This window comes from Gopherus evgoodei, chromosome 2 (assembly GCF_007399415.2).
Source record: "Gopherus evgoodei ecotype Sinaloan lineage chromosome 2, rGopEvg1_v1.p, whole genome shotgun sequence".
In the NCBI taxonomy this organism is placed as follows: domain Eukaryota; kingdom Metazoa; phylum Chordata; order Testudines; family Testudinidae; genus Gopherus; species Gopherus evgoodei.
In genome coordinates, this window is record NC_044323.1 from 19,747,177 (window position 1) to 19,768,276 (window position 21,100).

General features: G+C 41.2%; 1 protein-coding gene and 1 long non-coding RNA gene across 3 annotated transcripts in view; both read right to left on the minus strand.

The window, feature by feature from the left end:
* Positions 1 to 21,100, minus strand: part of PTPRN2 (protein tyrosine phosphatase receptor type N2) — a 1,065,122-nt gene that overhangs the window by 157,517 nt on the left and 886,505 nt on the right. The gene's annotated exons all lie outside the window — the stretch shown is intronic.
* LOC115645447 lies at positions 10,107 to 19,571 on the minus strand. Its single transcript, XR_003998745.1, has 3 exons — positions 19,475 to 19,571; positions 18,853 to 18,854; positions 10,107 to 10,136 (listed from the first exon to the last, which is right to left on the minus strand). It is a non-coding gene; the product is annotated as an uncharacterized LOC115645447 (long non-coding RNA).

A 21,100-nucleotide genomic window follows, 5' to 3' on the forward strand; every position in this document is an offset into this window, starting at 1 on the left:
TCACCAGCACTTTCCTGCAGAATCAGTTGCACGGGAGACACAATTCAGATTTTTTTATTTTTATTTTTTTTTGGTAAATTTGGTTGCTGGCACTCTCCGACAACCTGCCCTGGCATCATGGCCCCATGGTTGAGACACCTTGGACAACATCATCTAGTGTTCAGATACTTGATGAAAAGAGGCCAGAACATATTTCAAATGTTCTCCCACAGCTATCAAGACTGACACCAACACAGATGGGAAAAGGTAACCAAAATGTTGTCAAACACAAAATATTGATGTATACACAATAATAATGTATACACAGACAAACAGCACTAGGCTAGATGAAAGGAAACAAAAATGACTGAAACTAGGCAGACAGCCTACATTCTCTATAACTGAGAGAAGTTTAGCTCAGTGGTTTGAATCTGGATCACTGGAATTAGGAATTACCAAATTCTAAATCCAGCTATGATATTTACTTTCTCTGTGACCTTAGGCTAGTCTTAAATTCTTCGTGCTTCAGTTTCCCCATCTGCAACATGGGGATAATCATACATATCTTCCTACCTGTGGGATATTTTGAGGATTAACTCAAGAGACGCTGCTCCTGCTGCTGAGTAAGGCATTTCAATAATGAGTACTCCAAAGAGGATTTATCCTATAGTGTGGACATAGGAAAGTGCTATTATAAATGAAATTCAGAGTTAGAAACAAGAAAGCAACCAGACATACTATAAAATTAATTCATATAGTAAAGTGCATTTATGAGATAATTGTAAAGGTGCTGTGTGTTCCTCAAGGACTTTTGCATAGATAAGCTATACAGCTGGATCACGCACAGGAAAGTGAACATATCTTTTTTTCTATTATCATTAGAGCTAGTCTAAATATGTGTGTGAGGGGAATTGCAAACAAAAAAGTGAAGTAACTTTTCTCCCTGCAAGTTTTTTGTTTAGTCAATATTTTGTTACAATTTTTATCGAAATTTTTCAGTTTTCAAATTTGGACAGGTTAGTATTTTTTCACTCTCATCTTTTCTCCCTCACCAGTTCCCTTGTTTTCTTTTTCCCCGTCCTTCATTTTTCCCTCATGACACTTGAAAAGGGAGAGGTGGGGAGAGGGGATAGGAAAAAAAATTCAACAAAAAGTCCAAATCATTCAGTCTCCAATTGCGCTGGGGAACAAAACTAACAGAATTTTAAAAAAGAATTGTTAAACACTTCCATTTTTTTAAGAAAAGTATTTTTCCCAGTGAAAGATGTCTATTTGAAAAACAATTGACCAGTTTTAATTATTATGATACTGCATCCTGTTTCAGCAGAATGACATTGAGAAAAAGGAAGGATCCCATGAAAGAAAACTCAACGTTCAAGAAGGCACAGGAATACTGGCATGCTGCCAGGAATTTTTGAGGCTGAAAAAATTTGCAGGGAAAAGTATTATTGAAGTAATATGCCTTAAAAGAAGTTTTGCTTTCTGATGTATGTTTTGCAGAAGATTTCCAATCATGGAGATGATTGCAAAGGTAGAAGACTGAAAGTAGTCAGCACTTTCTCCTAAAAAGCAGAGATGGAGGATTAGGCAAAGGTTGGTATGGAGTTATAACTTTAAAAAATAAATCAAAGGCAAAATACACAGAAATAATTCAAGCTGATCCAAAAGTTCCTAATCTTTAGAGTTTTTAACACTTTTTAAAGTAGAGTAGTTTCTTTACAAGTTCATTCTATTGACAGATACTTCTCATAAAAATATCTAATTTCTAATATCTACTGTTTAAAACACTCAAATCTAACAGAACAGCCACATCAAGGGCAAGCAGGACCACAAGCCTGCTAAAAACAGTCTTGTGAGAACAAAGTGCAGCGAGATGTACATCCAGACTCCAACAGAGAGAGCTATTTGTCCCATGTGAGATCAGTTACAATCTGGGCTGTCAAATGACTAACAAAATTAATCGCGATTAACAAAATTAATTGCCCTATTAAACAATGATTAAATACCATTTATTTCAATATTTTTGGATGTTTTCTACATTTTCAAATATATTGATTTCAATTACAACACAGAATACAAAGTGTACAGTGATCACTTTATATTTATTTTTCATTACAAGTATTTGCACTGTAAAAAAAAATAGTATTTTTCAAATCACCTAATACAAGTACTGTAGTGTAATGTCTTTATCATGAAAGTTGAACTTACAAATGTAGAATTATGTACCAAAAACCTGCATTCAAAAATAAAACAATGTAAAATTTTAGAGCCCGCAAGTCCACTCACCCTACTTCTTGTTCAGCCAGTCGCTCAGACAAACAAGTTTGTTTACATTTGCAGGAGATAATGCTGCCTGCTTCTTGTTTACAATGTTACTTGAAAGTGAGAACCGGCATTCTCATGGCACTGTTATGGCCAGTGCCGCAAGATATTTATGTTCCAGATGCGCTAAAGATTCATATGTCCCTTCATGTTTCAACCACCATTCCTGGAGACATGCGCCCATGCTGATGACAGGTTCTGCTCGATAACAATATAAAGCAGTGCAGACTGAGGCATGTTCATTTTCATTCTCTGAGTCAGATGCCACCAGCAGAAGGTTGATTTTCATTTTTGGTGGTTCAGGTTCTGTAGTTTCTGCATCGGAGTGTTGCTTTTTTAAGACTTCCAAATGCATGTACTACACCTGGTCCTTCTCAGATTTTGGAAAGCATTTCAGATTCCTAAGCCCTGGGGCGAGTGCTGTAGCTATCTTTAGAAATTTCACATTGGTACCTTCTTTGTATTTTGTCAAATCTACAGTGAAAGTGTTCTTAAAATGAACAACATGTGTTGGGTCATCACCCAAGACTGCTATAATATGTGGTAGAATGCAGGTAAAACAGAGCAGGAGACATACAATTCTCCCTCAAGGAGTTCAGTCACAAATTTAATTAATGCTTTATTTTTTTTTTAAACAAGTGCCATTAGCATGGAAGTATGTCCTCTGGAAAGGTGGCCAGAGCATGAAAGGGCATACGAATGTTTAGCATATCTGGCATGTAAATACCTTGCAATGCTGGCTACAAAAGTGTCATGCAAATGCCCGTTCTCACTTTCTGATGACATTGTAATTAAGAAGTGAGCAGCATTATCTCCCTTAAATGTAAACAAACTTGATTTTCAGCGATTGGCTGAACAAGAAGCAGAACTGAGTGGATTTGTAGGCTCTGAAGTTTTACATTGTTATGTCTTTAAGTGCAGTTATGTAAAAAAATCTACATTTGCAGATTGCACTTTTGCGACAAAGAGATTGCATTACAGTACTTGTATGAGGTGAATTGAAAAGTACTATTTCTTTTGTATGTCATTTTTACAGTGTAAATATTTATAATAAAAAATATACACTTTGATTTCAACTACAACGCAGAATACAATAGATACGAGAATGTAGAAAAATGTCCAAAATATTTAATAAATTTCAATTGGTATTCTATTGTTTAACAGTGTGATTAAAACTGCAATTAGTCACAATTAATTTTTGAGTTAATCCTATGAGTTAACTGCGATTAATCGACAGCAGTAGTGACAGTGTAATAAGATATAGATACGTGATACGAAAGACTCAGTGAGATGCTTTTAACAAAGGAAATACAAATGAAAAAGACTCTTTGATGATTGCGTTTATAACAAACACAGCAACAGATGTTTTACACCAAAATGTATCACTTGAAAACTGGGATGGCCAAATTTTGCCCAGATTACCATAATCCAGTCTTTGATTTATCGATTCAAAGTCATCAGAGAATATGACAAATCCACCTGGTTCCCTCAGAGAGCTGCACTTTGCATGTAGATGTCAAAGTTAGCTGAGAAAGGTGCAAAAAATCACATACAGGCAGTGAGCTCCCTGTTGACCACACATCTGAGCACTGTTTATATATAGAGGAAGTGTGAGAATTGCCAAGAAAGGTGTCAATTTCTTCATTCAGTCTCCTCATCTCTTCCATCAGGAGCCTTATGCCCCCTCTCCCTCCATCAGACTCTCCTCACTCTCACCTCCTTCCATCTATTAAAAAAATGCAATTAGAGACCAATAAGAAATCCCGACTCGGGGCCCAGTTCTACACCCATTACTCCCACTGACTTGTGACTGGGCCACTCATTAGTAACACCATCACTACAAACTCATGTCAAAAAATCTGTATTCCACTTCCCATTATCGTATAGTTTCTCTCTGGCGCAGAGGTCAATGGAGCTATGACAGTTTACAACAGAGGTGGATTTGTCCCACTGTGTCTCTGCACTCGAGTAGTACACACACACACACACAGAGAATAAAACAATAACAGCTGAAAAAATAAATAAGTCTTTAAATAATTTAGGGTTTAATTAAGGGTACAAGAAGGTACTATTCTCTTGTATAGAAACGAAATTGAAGGTGTGGCCAGTGGGTAAATTCAAAGATATAAGCATATGTTTATGTATATTACATGTACCATGTGCCTTGTCTAGTAGTTCAATCCAGAACAAATTTCCTAGTCATTTCTTTCCCCAGACATAACACAGACCTACATAAAAACTATGATTAACTTTATATGACAATTAAACCACCCTGAAATTGCAGGGTTTGGAACCACATCCAACATATGTATGACAAGGGAAAAACTATGCATCTCTATAACAATTTGTATCATACATGGATCTTGGGCTAAATCCTGCCCAGCTCCCGGTTGTTTTGCAATGGTCTGGTGATGCAAACTAATTGTAAAGCTGGCTTAACCAGCTCCCCAAGGATTGTCCTTGTGCGTAAGGGGTAGAACTAGTGTAGACCCACTGCAGTAGTGCTATATGCCACCTTTCTGCTATTCCCAGAGAAGAAGGTACCCACCCACCCCAGAGGGCACAGGCATGTCTAAGGCACATTAAAATAGCTGAGAGATGTCATGCTCCTTCCGTGGTGAGAGCCAAATTCTATTTTTAATTATGGTCTGTGGCCTGGAGCAAACATTGAGGACTACATACTACACTCCATCCAGACCAGAACATCCATCCATGTCAATGGGAGGATTGCAGAATTTCTTTTTGCATTTCTTACCCAGAAAGCTCAAGGCATGACATGGCTGTTACTTCGTTATTATTACTGCAGTATTTAATTTTTGTCAAGTGTATTATTGACACATTTAATGTCAGTCAGTGAGAAAATATGCTCCCTCATACATGTCCGCTGTTTCTGCCCTTTCTTTCTTTTCCTTCCCTAGCCTCTTTTTTCTGTTTCTCTCCCTCTCCTCTGTCTTTGTCTTTCTTTTGCATTTCTTGCTCAGCAGCAATTTCCAGTTTCCACCAACATGGGCTTCTCTTCTTCTCCTTTCCATCTACTAAAATGCTGAACAGTGAAATAGTTAATGTTTAATATTAAAATGGCACAGTTGGGATTTTGAAACAGCATCCCAAAGTGATAACTGTAGCAGGGCAGTGGGAGTTAACCCACCCAGAATCATCATTCCAGGCTGTCTGCAGGCTCAGGAAGACAACTCAACTTTTGTCCCATGCAGCCTTTTAACTCTGTTCCTTTGTGTGTGTGTACTACTACTGAGTCTTTAATTCCATGAGCATATTTTTGTGCAGGACCCCTACCTAGCTGAGTCTGTAGGCTGGGCAGGAAACAAGGTAAGGATGTGTAATGAATAAATTTGAAGTTTGACACACCCCTGCCACATTCTCTACAGACACTGAAAGGTAAAGAGTGAATGAGACAATGGCACAAAGGACCTCCAAACTCTTTCAGTGCAGAGACTGGATGATGTACAGCAGTGGTCTCCAACCTTTTTAAGCACAAGATCACTTTTTGAATTTAAGTGCAATCCAGGATCTACCTCAAAGAAAATGTAGAAATAACAGTAATCACATAAATACAAATACCCTTGCCCAGCCCGTGCCCTGCCCTTGCCCCCAAGGTCATGCCCCTGCCCCACCCCTTCTCCAAGGCCCTGCCCTGCTCATTCCATCCCCCCTCCTTCCATCGCTCACTCTCCCCCACCCTCACTCACTTTCACTGGGCTTGGGCAAGGGGTTGGGGTGCAGGAGGGGGTTCAGGACTGGGGCAGGGGGTTGAGGTATGGAATAGGTTCAGGCTGCAGGCTCTGGCCGGGTGCCATTTACCTCAGGTGGCTTCTGGGCAGTGGTGCAACAGGGCTAAGGCAGGCTCCCTGCCTGCCCTGGCCCTGCGCTGCTCCTGGAAGTGGCCAATATGTCTGGCAGTGGTTCAGGGGGGGAGGGGCAGGTGGCTCTGTGCACTGCTCTTACCTGCAGGCACTGCTCCCTCAGCTCCCATTGGCCACAGTTCCCTGTTCCTGGCCAATGGGAGCTAAGGGGGCGGTGACTGCAGGCGAGGGCAGCACGCAGAGACCCCCTGCCCTTCCCCCTCAGGAGCCACTGCCAGACATGCTGGCCGTTTCCGGGAGTGGCACAGGGCCAGGGAAGGCAGGGAGCCTGCCTTCGCCCCATTGTCCCGCTGGACTGTTAGTGGCCGATCTCCCAGTTTGGCTGTAGGACAGTTGACAACCATATCGTGATTGATTGGTCAATCGTGGAGCCTCTGACAGTGGAACTTAGTCTCAGTAACTGAGACTGAGACTGACTGTCAGAGGCTCCACGATTGACCAGTTGATGCAATCTACCAGATTGTGACTATTGATGTACAGTGTGCGAGTCAGGAGGTAATACAATGAATGTTGAAGATAAAGGTAAATACTGAACAGCAGTCTCAGTTACTGAGCTCTGTACACCTTGTACACTATGTGATATAGGGTCCTGCACCAAATAATAGTATGTGATCATGTAATTAATGACAGGTATGTCAAACATTCAGCCTGCTTGATGTATTTCTGTGGCCTGCATTACATACTCAGATTCTGCTGAATCTAAGCCTGCATTTTTTTAAAGTAAGTTTCTAGCCCTCATAGTTGTGAAGAAAACCTCCCAAATATGACCTGAAGATGAACTTTAATTCTGGCATTTTCCTGACTTTTGAGTACCTCATTTTGCAATCTTAATGTTCCATTAATGTAGGCTTTTGTATGTAATTCCCTAGGCTATTTTAAAAGAAAAAAACAACTCAAATTTCAGCATGTGCAATTATTTGCTAGACAGCAGAAGAACACTAGGCTAAAAATGTTCATTCAATATCTATCTTTGCATATCATATGAAAGAAGACAGGGCTTCTTTTGAGCGCTCTATCCTTTTATCCATGCTGCTAGGTATTTCTACTCCTCATTTTCCTCTCACCCATAATTTTTGTAACCTAGATATAAGAAGTTTAACTTTGCCTTAATGTACATGTTCTGAACATCTGTACAATAGAGTTAACCAAAAATTGTTTTGTAAGTACACTGAAGGACGTAAATCCACACCGTGTAGAGGTCAAGCATAGGAGTTTATTACACACAGCGCTGGCGGAGTGTCACCTTGCTTATTAGGCTCAGAGACACTGTCAATCAATTGATTACAAAAGAATACAAATGAAAACAGATGGACATCATACCAAAAGGACTAAAGGTGATTAGACTCTTCCTGTTGGTATGGATACTTCCACCTTTTCATGTTCTCTGTATGTATAAATATCTACTGTCTGTGTGTTCCATTCCATGCATCCGAAGAAGTGAGCTGTAGCTCACGAAAGCTCATGCTGAAATACATTTGTTAGTCTCTAAGGTGCCACAAGTACTCCTGTTCTTTTTGCGGATACAGACTAACACGGCTGCTACTCTGAAATACAATATATAGATTTTCCATGGGTGAGGGACAGTGATGGGGTAGGGAGTTCCACATCCTGGGATAGGTTTTGCAGCAAGACAAGACAGCACATTAGCCAATGGTTAAAAGCTTACATAATGTCTCCACCCATGGTCTCAAGTTAGCAAGTTAATATTTAATTAATACTTTGATAAAATGTTATTAGTATTATATATATATAATATATATATAATATATATATTGAATTCTGATTTGGGACCCACAGGAATGGATCAACTCCTTTGATTGTCCACCAGGTACATTCCTAGGGACTAAAGCAAAGAAACAGTGAAAGTATATGGCAATAAGCATTGTCCCCTTTATGTCTTAAGGCAGGCACTGGTCCCTGGGAAGAGAGGTGGAAGGATAGACTCATAGACTCATAGACTTTAAGGTCAGAAGGGACCATTATGATCATCTAGTCTGACTCCCTGCACGATGCAGGCCACAGAATCTCACCCATCCACTTCTATAACAAACCCCTAACCTATGTCTGAGTTACTGAAGTCCTCAAATTGTGGTTTGAAGACCTCAAGCTGCAGAGAAACCTACAGCAAGTGCCCCGTGCCCCATGCTGCAGGAATGTGAAAAACCTCCAGGGCCTCTGCCAATCTGACCCCAAATATGGCGATCGGTTAAACCCTGAGCATGTGGGCAAGACTCACCAGCCAGCACCCAGGAAAGAATTCTCTCTAGTAACTCAGATCCCATCCCATCTAACATCTCATCACAGACCACTGGGCATACTTATCTGCTGATCATCAAAGATCAATTGCCAAATTAATTGTGAAAATTAGGCTATCCCATCATACCATCCCCTCCATAAATTTATCAAGCTTAGTCTTAAAGCCAGATATGTCTTTTGCCCCCACTACTCTCCTTGGAAGGCCATTCCAGAATTTCACTCCTCTAATGGTTAGAAACCTTCGTCTAATTTCAAGTCTAAACTTCCTAGTGTCCAGTTTATATCCATTTGTTCTTGTGTCCACATTGGTACTAAGCTTAAATAATTCCTCTCCCTCCCTAATATTTATCCCTTTGATATATTTATAATGAGCAATCATATCCCCCCTCAACCTTCGTTTGGTTATGCTAAACAAGCCAAGCTCTTTGAGTCTCCTTTCATAAGACAGGTTTTCCATTCCTCAGATCATCCTAGTAGCCCGTCTCTGAACCTGTTCCAGTTTGAATTCATCCTTCTTAAACATGGGAGACCAGAACTGCACACAGTATTCCAGATGAGGTCTCACCAGTGCCTTGTATAACAGTACTAACACCTCCTTATCTTTGCTGGAAATACCTCGCCTGATGCATCCTAAAACCGCATTAGCTTTTTTAACGGCCATATCACATTGGCGGCTCATAGTCATCCTGTGATCAACCAACACTCCAAGGTCCTTCTCTGCCTCCGTTACTTCTGTCATGGTATAATTCCCCAATCTGAACTTTAGAGTCCAAAAGTTGGGGTACCAGCATGAATTCCTCTAAGCTTAATTACCTGCTTAGATCTGATATGCTGCCACCACCCCAAAGTATAGTGTTTTGGGTCACTCTGGTCCCCCCAAAAACCTTCCCTGGGGACCCCAAGACCCAAATTCCTTGAGTCTTACATCAAAGGGGAATAAACCATTCCCCCCCTTCTCCTTTCTTCCTCCCAGATCTTTCCCGCCCTGGGTACACTAGGAGATCACCGTGATTCAAACTCCTTGAATCACAACACAGAGAAATCAGGTTTTTTTTCCACCTTCTCTCCCCCTCCCAGGCGTTCCCTCCCTGGGCTATCCTGGAGAGAGAGACAGATTCAAGCTCCGTGAATCTAAACAAAGGGATTCCCCTTTTTCCCCCCCTTCTCTCACCAATTCCCTGGTAAGTACAGACTCAATTCCCTTGAGTCTCAACAAGGGGAAAAAATCAAACAGGTCTTAAAAAGCAAAACTTTTAATAAAAAGAAAGAAAAAAAGTAAAAGTTGTCTCTGTAATTTAGATGGTAAAAGTTACAGGGTCTTTCAGCTTATAGACACTAGAGAGAAGCCTCCCCCCAGCAAAAATACAATTTAAAATACTTCCAGCAAACTACACATTTGCAAATACAGAAAACAATCAAAAGACTATAACCGCCTTTCTACTTAATACTCACTATTCTGAATATATAAGAGACTATAGCAGGGAGATTGGCAAGAAACCTGGTTGCACGTCTAGTCCCTTTCAGGACCCAGAGAGAACAAAGCAAAACCCAAAAAACACAAACAAAGGCTTCCCTCCACTGAGATTTGAAAGTATCTTGTTTCCTGATTGGTCCTCTGGTCAGGTGTTTTTGGTTCCCTGTTTGTTAACCCTTTATAGGTAAAAGAGACATTAACCCTTAACTATCTGTTTATGACAACTTCCAACTGATGTGTCCTCAATTTATAACTAAAATTCTTGTTATTAATCTCTAAATATAGGACCTTGCACTTTTCACTATTAAATTTCATCCTATTATTATTACTCCAGTTTACAAGGTCATCTAGATCTTCCTATAGGATATCCTGGTCCTTCTTTGTGTTAGCAATACCTCCCAGCTTTGTGTCATCCGCAAACTTTATCAGCACATTCCCACTTTTTGTGCCAAGGTCAGTAATAAAAAGATTAAATAAGATTGGTCCCAAAACCGATCCCTGAGGAACTCCACTAGTAACCTCCTTCCAGCCTGACAGTTCACCTTTCAGTACAACACCTTGTAGTCTCCCCTTTAACCAGTTCCTTATCCACCTTTCAATTTTCATATTGATCCCCATCTTTTCCAATTTAACTAATAATTCCTCACGTGGAACCGTATCAAATGCCTTACTGAAATCGAGGTAAATTAGATCCACTGCATTTCCTTTGTCTAAAATATCTGTTACCTTCTCAAAGAAGGAGATCAGGTTGGTTTGGCACGATCTACCTTTTGTAAAACCATGTTGTATTTTGTCCCAATTACCACTGACCTCAATGTCCTTAACTACTTTCTCTTTCAAATTTTTTTCCAAGACCTTACATACTACAGATGTCAAACTAACAGGTCTATAGTTACTTGGATCACTTTTTTTCCCTTTCTTAAAAATAGGAATTATGTGAGCAATTCTCCAATCGTACGATACAATCCCTAAGTTTACTAATTCATTAAAAATTCTTGCTAATGCGCTTGCAATTTCATGTGCCAGTTCCTTTAACACTCTTGGATGAAGATTATCTGGGCCCTCCAATTTCATCCCATTAAGCTGTTCGAGATTGGCTTCTACCTCGGATGTGGCAATATCTACATCCATATCCTCATTCCCATTTGTCATCCTACCATTATCCCTAAGCTCCTCATTAGCCTTATTAAAGACTGAGACAAAGTATTTATTTAGATATTGGGCCATGCCTAGATTATCCTTAACCTCCATTCCATCCTCAGTGTTTAGCAGTCCCACTTCTTCTTTCTTTGTTTTCTTCTTATTTATATGGCTATAGAACCTTTTACTATTGGTTTTAATTCCCTTTGCAAGGTCCAGCTCTACATGGCTTTTGGCCTTTCTCACTTTAGCCCTACATGTTCCGACCTCAATAAGGTAGCTTTCCTTGCTAATCCCTCCCATCTTCCACTCCTTGCAGGCTTTCTGCTTTTTCTTAATCACCTCTCTGAGATGTTTGCTCATCCAGCTTGGTCTACAACTTCTGCCTATGATTTTTTTCCCCTTTCTTGGGATGCAGGCTTCTGATAGTTTCTGTAACTTTGACGAAGTAATTCCAGGCCTCCTCCGCCTTTAGATCCACAAGTTCTTCAGTCCAATCCACTTCCCTAACTAATTTCCTTAATTCTTTAAAGTTAGCCTTTTGAAATAAAAAACCTAGTGCCAGATCTCTTTTTGTTTATCCTTCCATCTAGTTTGAACTGAATTAGCTCATGATCACTCGAACTCAGGTTGTCCCCTACAATCATTTCTTCTATGAGGTCCTCACTACTTACCAAATCTAAAATGGCATCCCCTCTTGTTGGTTCTTCAACTACTTGGTGAAGAAATCCACCAGCTACCACATCCAGAAAAATCTGAGCCCTATTATTATTACTAGCACTTGTCCTCCATTCTATATCTGGGAAGTTAAAGTCTCTCATGATCACACAATTCCCATTAGTGTTTACTTCATTAAAAACATTAAAGAGGTCTCTATCCATATCCAAATCAGATCCCAGCGGTCTGTAGCACACCAAAGCACTATCTCAGGGGAGGCTCTAGTAGCTTTCTTTCACCAATGTGATTTTGCCCAGACAGACTCTGTCTTATCCATTCCACCACTTCTTATTTCATTACAGTTAACCTCATCATTGACATACAATGCTACTCCACCACCTTTGCCTTTATTTCTGTCTTTCCTAAACAGCACGTAGCCTTCAATACCTGTACTCCAGTCATGACTACTATTCCACCATGTTTCCGTTATCCCTATAATATCTGGTTTCACTTCCTGCACCAGTAGCTCTAGTTCCTCCATTTTGTTACCTAGGCTCCTCGCATTAGCATACAGATGCCATGTCTTATACTGACATGTGCCAACTTTTCATAAACTCAAGGCTGGATTTGTGGGAAGAATGTTCCCTACAGAAGAGACTGACCTAATAGGAACAGGTATCCTTTGTTCAATTTGCAGCTATGAATAAGACACAATTATTTAGTTCTTAGCTTCAACACCTGGCAATTTGCTGACCACGCCTATTTTAGCAAAAACGAGATTTTCTGTTTACCCTAGCTTTCTCTTAGCTAATTACTATTTGCTAGGCCTCTAGTCTCTAGACCAAACTCTGGACTTTTGGGTCTGGAAAAAAGCTGGCACAATCCATATATCAAGTTATTATATAAAATGCACATGGATTTTAATCCTTCAGTCCCTCCTCTTGACCCTAGGGTTTCCTAACTCGCTAGGTCAAATATACCAATTTTAATGTACCCAGCTTACTGTGGAGTTGCCGATAAAGCACTAGTATCATTCAGAATGTCAGGATAGACACTCCCCACTTGACAAAATAGCACCCAGATCCATCCCCAGGGGACTTTGTCACCTGAGATGGCATCGCTCATAATTATTGCTTTAACCTTCACTGCCTGGTTCCTTGCCTTTGAGTACTTCACATCAGCCTGGTTCACGGTTTCCCCTATCTGAGTGTACCTCAGACGGCCTTCTCCAATATGCCTCTGGGCCTCAGCCACCAACTCCTCGATTTTCGCCTGCAGGGCCTGTAGACCCTCCTTTAGATACTTACTGCCGTAGTGCCATTCTGGATCCCATGTTAGGTTACCTATCATTGGCGGAGTACGGTGGAGCCACATTCCGTTAACAGTCAGGGTTGACCTCCGAGGGACCGTCATGCACACGGATGGATGTCTCGGGGGGCAGGGCTTTTCATTTAGCTTAATGGAGTGGTTCTGGGCAGTTACACACCAGTAGGTATCATTTATTTGGACCAGCTCCGTGTGCACTAGTTTCTCAGTAATGGCCACTTTGAACCTAGACAGACTTGTTAGAACATTATATGGGCATATATACAGAATTTCTGCACCAAACTATCCTGCAAGGGTATTTAGTAATCCCCTCTTCTGTCTAGTTAAGCGCTCACCAATTTGGTTTGTTAGGCTAGTAATGTTTTTACTTATTCAAGGCTTGACCTTTACACATTGTCTGTTCACTTTCTCTAAAGGAATACGTACTTCAACCCTGTAAGTGTGGAATACCACCAAGGTGAGGACTGGTAGGGCTGGTTTTCTCATTATTAATTCTGGTTTTGGAACAGGGATTTGTTTAGGGCATGACACACAATTGGGTGGTTCCACTTTGTCTCTGATAACCCAGTTAATTGTTACCAGTCGTGGACATTTTAATTTGGGCCATTGTTTAACAAATGCATGCCATGCCTTTGGGGTTACCTTCATCCATGCTTTAAGTGGTAAGCCCCATCCCGATTCAGCAGGCCCAGCCTTAACTGGTACCATGTTTGTATAATTGGCAAATAATTTTCTATGAGTGTTTGGGGTTTTTTTCCACAAAATTCCACATAAATTTTAGTATTGAGGTCTGTGTGTTTTCTTTCAAGCCATCGTGGCAATATGCCATGTAATTGTGTCTAAAGACTTCGTAGTCCCCTTCAAACATGGCACACTACTTGCGTCCTTTTTTATGCACCACAGGGATGGCAGGAGCCACAGCAGAAGATTCCCCATGGTCATTTTGGTTGTTCTGGTCACCCTTCAGTCCTTACTCTTTTACCTTTTATTGTCTACCTGTGGAGACATCTGTGGAAACATTGTTAGTATAGACAGATGCTGATTGAAACAATTTTAACTGATTTTGGTGACGCCAAAATGTTTCCAATTTTCCCCCAATCTTTGCACGTGTATTAGTAGTTAGAAGGACCCTCATAGGGCCTTGCTATCTTGGCTTTAAAAAATTTTTAACCTCTGAGTAAATGCAACACATTACTAAATCCCCAACTTTAAATGTAGGTTTGTCCAGACTGATACTATCATTCAGCTGGGTTTGGTTTTCCTTTACTTGGTTGTACAAATTCTTTAACTCTCTGTCCAATGCCATGATGTAGTTTTGCAGCCTGTCTGCAAAAAGCCCCGACCCCACCACAGGGAGGATTACAGTGCTAGGTATTCTCATTGCTCTTCCTGTTATTAGCTCAAAGGGTGTCAGTTGAGTCAGCCTATTTGGGCTGCCTTTGATTTGATACATTACAGCAGGAAGCATAGGAGCCCACTCTTCTCCTGTATTCAGTACTGCTTTTGTTAAGGCTGTTTTTATTGTTGTTTTTTTTTATTATTCCCGAGCTTTCAGGGTGGTACGGTATATGGAATTTTTGCTTTATTCCTAGTGCTTTACATGCTCTCTTTATTACTTGCCCTGTAAAGTGAGTTTCTTGGTAAGAGTCTATTGACAGTGGCAAACCCATCTGGGTATTATTTCTTTTGCTAGGATTCGAGCTATTGTTGTGGCAGTACAGTTCTTGGTTGGGAATGCCTCTACCCATCGGGTAAAAGTGGCAATAATTATCAAAATGTAAGTGTACCCTCTGCTTTGTGGCAAGGGTCCAGTAAAATCGATTTGCAAATTTTGCCATGGCCCCTCTGGTTGTGGTTGGTGATTCAGAGGCACCTTTTTCCTGCTACCCACATTTATTTGTGCACACGTCACACATTTTTTGAGAAATTGTAAAGAAAATTTTTCATGGCTGACCAATTTTTTTCATGGCTGACCATCACCAGTATTTCAGGGCGGCCCTTATTTGTCTCCACCCCAGCTGAGCTGGAGTGTAGATGGCATGAAGCAGTAGAGCCTGTATGCACTCCAGGGCTACCAGCTCCTCCCCCGGCCCATACCAGAGATGATTTTTATACATACAGCCTTGTTTTTTCAATTTACTTGTCTCTCCTGGGCTTATGGTTGCATACAGCTTTTTAAAATTCACCTCCTCTTCTGGCATTTTAGCCGCACAAACCTTAATAGGACTTCCTTGTGCAATTTTTTTGGCACATTTATTTGCCCAATAATTTTTTTTTGTTTTTTACTTGAGATTTTATTGTGTGCTTTTATTTTTACTACTGCTAGTTCTGATGGCAGTTTGGCAGCTTCTGTTAGTCTTTGAATTGCTTTTATATTATTAATTGGCTTGCCCTGTGTGACCACACGGACATGTAGTCATGCACTACTTCAAATGAATATTTGCTATCTGTGTATACAATGAGCTTCTTGCCTTCCCCCACTTTCAAAGCGTCTGTGAGGGCTGTTAGCTCCGCTTCTTGGGCTGACTTTGATTCTTTCATTTGACCTGATGCTATTACTGTCCCATCACTGAGTACCACTGCCCATCCGGTGTGCGGCATTCCATTTTTTTACTTGCTTGATTCATTTACATACAAAACTATATTTGGATTCTTTAATGGCTTTTAAAAAATTTTTTAACACTTCTTTTTTTATTTATAAGAAACATGTCCCTTTCTCTCTATATTTAGACATTTGACTACATTTATTTTTTTTGTTTTTTACTATGGAGAAGTTAGGGTTTTGCAAGCACAGTGTTGATTCCCACTGAGTCCTGCGGGCATCTGTTACAGATTTTAGTCGCCCGGTGTTGAGGAGATTAATAAGGTTATGCGGTGTATGGAGCACTAATTTCCCTGTGAGAGTGTATGATTCACACGCTTTTACAGCCCATGTAGCACAATCTAGAGCTGCTAGGCTCTCCGGTAATCCCTGGGATACAGGGGGTTTTATGGTAGATAGGTATGCTACCTGACTGTCTGTCTCCTTGAAGCTAGGCTAGCACAGCTGAATACTGGGTCCCGCTGTGGCTGCAGTAAAGGTGGAACAGCTTTTTTATATCAGGTATGCCCAGGCTGGGGGCAGAGGCTAAAACCTGTTTTATTTTTATAAATGCCCTTCTTGTTCTGTATTCCATATTACTAACTCATTTGCAGGCTTTCCCCCGCTAGTGAGGTTTTGAATTGGTTCCACCATTTCTGAGTGCTTCGGTATAAATATAGGTTCTACAGAAATTAAGGAGTCCTAGGACCTTCCGGACTTCCTTAACTGTCCGTGGTTTCTTTAACTCTTTAATTGCCTGCTTTCGGTTTACTGTGAGTGTCTTTTCTCCCTTGGAGATGTTACGCCCTAGGTATAAAACCTGCTGCTGCTGCAACTGAGCTTTTTCTTCGGGCTTAATTTAAATTCTGCCTTGTGAAGATACATAACAGTCTGTTTAGGGTTTTTAAATGGTTCTTTTATTTGAACTGGCAATTAGCAAATTATTTACATACTGCAGTATCACAGTATCCCCTTCCAAAGGCACTCCTGCTATTACTTTTGCCATTGTCCTGTGGAATATGGAGGGAGAATCATGGAACCTCTGAGGTACTCGGGTCCAAGTGCACTGCTGGTCTCCTACTGTAAATGCAAATTTCTTCTGCCTCTTTTGCAAGGGGAATACTCCAAAATCCATTAGCTACATCCAGGACTGAAAATACTGAGTGTCCTGGTGTTAGCAAATTAAGAATAGTGGCAGGGCTTGTCACAATAGGATGTGCCCTTGGAGTCACCCGGTTAAGGTGGGTATAGTTTATAGTTAATTTCCAGGTCCCGTGTGGTTTCCTGATGGGCTGAATTGGGGAATTAGTTGTGGAGGTGGGTTTTTTTAATTACCGCTCTGGAATCCAAATTAGTGACTATATCTTTAACTGTCTCTAAGGCTTCCGGTTAAATTGGGTACTGCCTGTGGGCTTTGTGAGTTGGTTCTTCTACAGATATAGGCTTCATGTTTACTAGCCCACAATCTTGTTTATCTGCTACCCACACTTCAGGGTGAAGGGAACACAGGGTTTCTACTGGTCTCCCCCCCCCACTCTGGTATTATTACCCTATTACTGGCAATCATGGCTATATTTTGAGATGATCTTTTCTGTTTGGACCCTTTGGCCCATTCAATGCAGCTAGCTCTGGGGTTGATTACTCCCTCAAGCTCCTTTTACAATTACTGCATGTTTTGATTTTAGTTTTATTTTTACAGTCACGTTCCAGATATCCAGGCTTATTGCAAGTGAAGCAGGTAGTGGTTCTGACTGCATGAACCGCTACAATTTCCTCGGAGGGTGTGGTTGCTGCTACCTTCCTTTTTTTTTTTTTTTTTTTTTTTTTTTCTGTTTTCTACTTCTGTGGCCCATTTCATTACTGCTCAGTATGTTTCTCCCACTGAGATGCCTAATGCTGGGACTGCTTGGTGATCTGCAGACAGCCCTTCCTTTAGGATTTGAAGGAATACATCATGGTCTCAGGATGTTATGTTCTCCAGACCTGAATCAGCTCGGAATGCATTCCATATTTTTTTTTAGCATAGGACATGGCAGAGTCCCCCTTCTGCTGAACCACGGACTGCAGAGCCCCCCAGTTAGTGGTCTGGGCTCCTAGAACAACAGATAGTGCATTCCTGAATCCTGCATCTGGGTTTGGGATTTCTGCTGGTTTTTCAGCCTGATCCCCTCCAGCTGGGTTGGGGTTATGATCTTCAGCCCAGTACCCTGTCTTCCATGTATTATTTAGGTTCTCCCACACATCCCTGGGGCACTTGCACTTGACCAGGAGGTGAACGTCCTCCCTATGGAGGCCATGTATTTCAGACAGGCCATCCAGCTTGTCCCAGAACTCAGTATTCTTGTTATTATGCTTGAGTTTGGGTAAATTAGACAGTAGTGTGTTTTTCCTGGGGAGTGAAGGGATGGTAGATTTTAGTTGTTTCTGTTTTACGTCCTCTTACTCGTTCACCCTCCGCATTAAGATTTCTGAACCTTCTTAGCTGTGTTATGATTGGAGCCATACACTGTACTTGCTCCTCTGGGGCAATTAATTTTTGTGGTGCTCCTTTATTATTTCTGTGGGTGCTTAAATTTGGCCTGTCATGCGAAGAAATGTATGGAGGGGGTTCTGATTCCTCCCCTTTGCTTTGTACTGCTGAGTTTTCCCACAGACAGTTAATTGGTGGAGTAGTTGGCTGGCAAATGCCAGGAGTGTGCTCTTTTCCTCCCAGTCTGGAGGCGTGTCCCAGGCATAGTGATTATCTCGCTCTGGGATCTTTTTTAATTTTTAGACAGTTACATATTTTAGAGCATAGGCTCTTATCTTTCAGAGCCTTGTTTTCAAATCTTAAAGTTACATATTCTTTTCCCTTTAATCAAACTATTACTGCTTTGTTTGTTCTGTCACTTTTTTGATGATTTCACCAAGTAACCAGATCTGCCTCTGGTCCGGCTGCAGAGTAGTTTGCTTTTTTAGCTGCTGCCTGCCGAGTTTTGACATGTTTATATTTCAGGTACTCTCCAGGCCTGATTATTGCCTCTTCTTTTGATGCCATGGGTTTTTAGTTACCCTGATTGCTGACCCTGAGGGGAAATTACGTCTTCCCCCCCCCCCCAAATACCTGTCAGCCTTTTATGAGGAGTTACTTTTCCCCCTTTTTTAGTTACCCTGGTTGCTGACCTTGAGGGGAAATGCCTGTCCCCCTTTTTTATGCTATGGTCTTAGCTTTCCACAGCCTTTAATTTTATGAGGACGTCTCCTCACCTTTTTAATACCTTGTGTATCTTTAGTTACACACACATGCTGGACTTATTGGTTGGAGACTTTGTGCTATTTGAAAGCATGTATGTCACATGCCTGGGCGGGGAGGCACTCTCCTAGGACTTGCAATGTTATGTGCAATGAGGAAATGGACCACCAGTTTTCACTGCCTACTGCTTGCGTACCCAGCCAATCCTGGGCTTAACTCACGGCCAATCTCTTGGTGGGTTATCCAAGTCCTCCGTAACACACCCCTTAGTTGTTTAAACAGTACATGACCCTTTTGCACAAGTCTTCCCTCCCAAGTGGTACACTTATTCAACCCGTCCGCTTGGACTACACATGTCTAAGGTCCTTCACGCAAATTAAAAAAGGAATTAAGATGTGTCTAAAAGGAGATGAGAGGCTCCTATCCCTGGCCTAATGAGGTGGTAAAGTAAACATACTCACCTCTTTTTAGATTTCAGTCTTAGATCCTTAATTAGCTCACAAACTTGAATCCTGGACGAGCCCCCAAACTGAAGGACATAAATCCACATCGTGTAGAGGTCAAGCATAGGAGTTTATTACACACAGTGCTGGCGGAGTGTCACCTTACTTATTAGGCTCAGAGACACTCTCAATTAATTGATTACAGCAGAATATATAGATTTTCCATGGGCGGGGGAAAGTGACGGGGTAGGCAGTTCCACACCTTGGGATAGGTTTTGCAGCAAGACAAGATAGCACATTAGTCAATGGTTAAAAGCTTACATAATGTCTCCGCCCATGGTCTCAAGTTAGCAAGTTAACATTTAATTAATCCTTTGATAAAATGTTATTGGTATTATATATATATATATATATATATATAGTGATGGGGCAAGGCCAGATGGCTACAGTAAAGTACTGAGAAACAGGTATGTTAGCCCCAGGCTAAACAAACCCCTAGTACCCTGGTAACCAAATGGCAGTTGCTCCAGGTTAATCAAGGCACCTGGGGCCAATTAAGATCTTTCTAGAAGGCAGTAGAGATAGCTACTTTAATTAGAACACCTGCAGCCAATCAAGGCAGGCTAATCAGGGCACCTGGGTTTAAAAAGGAGCTCACTCCAGTCAGGCAGGGAGGAGCCAGAGGAGGAGTGTGTGTGAGGAGCTGGGAGCAAGAAGCTGAGAGTGAGAGAGTGTACTGCTGGAGGACTGAGGAGGACAAGCGTTATCAGATACCAGGAGGAAGGTCCTGTGGTGAGGATAAAGAAGGTGTTTGGAGGAGGCCATTGGGAAGTAGCCCAGGGAGTTATAGCTGTCATGCAGCTGGTACAGGAGGCACTATAAACAGCTGTGATCCACAGGGCCCTGGGCTGGAACCCAGAGTAGAGGGTGGCCCTGGGTTCCCCCCAAATCTCCCAGCTCCTGATCAGACACAGAAGGAGCTGACCCAGACTGTGGCTTCCACAAGAGGGGAAGATCACTGAGGTGAACAAATCCGCCAATAAGCGCAGGACCCACTAAGGTAGAGGAGGAACTTTGTCACAATATATGTTGAATTCTGATTTGGAGTCCATAGGAATGGAGCAACTCCTTTGATGGTCCACCACGTACATTCCTAGGGGTTAAAGCAAAGAAACAGTGAAAGTATATGGCAATAAAGATTGTCCCCTTTATGTCTTAAGGCAGACATTGGTCCCTGGGAAGAGAAGTAGAAGGATGCCATATCTTATACTGACATGTGCCAACTTTTCATAAACTCAAGGCTGGATTTGTGGGAAGAATGTTCCCGGAGAAGAGACTGACACGATAGGAACTGGGATCCTTTGTTCAATCTGCAACTTTGAATAAGACACAATTATTTAGTTCTTAGCTTCAACACCTGGCAATTTGCTGACCAGGCCTATTTTAGCAAAAACGAGATTATCTGTTTACCCCATCTTTCTCTTAGCTAATTACTATTTGCTAGGTCTCTGGTCTCTAGACCAAACTCTGGACTTTGGGTCTGGAAAAGAGCTGGCACAATCTATATATCAGGTTGTTATATAAAATGCACTTGGATTTTAACCCTTCAACACAAAATAGTGTTTTTCCACTAGTACTTTTTAAAGTCTACTTCTTTACTAAATGCTTAATTCTATTTTATTTTACTCTTCAATTTAATGATATTCAACATAAAGATACAAAGTAATAGCATATGCCACTGATGATACAGTGTATTTTCACCAAGGATGTGATAGAGATGGCTAATGCCTTTTAGGGCTCATTTCACTC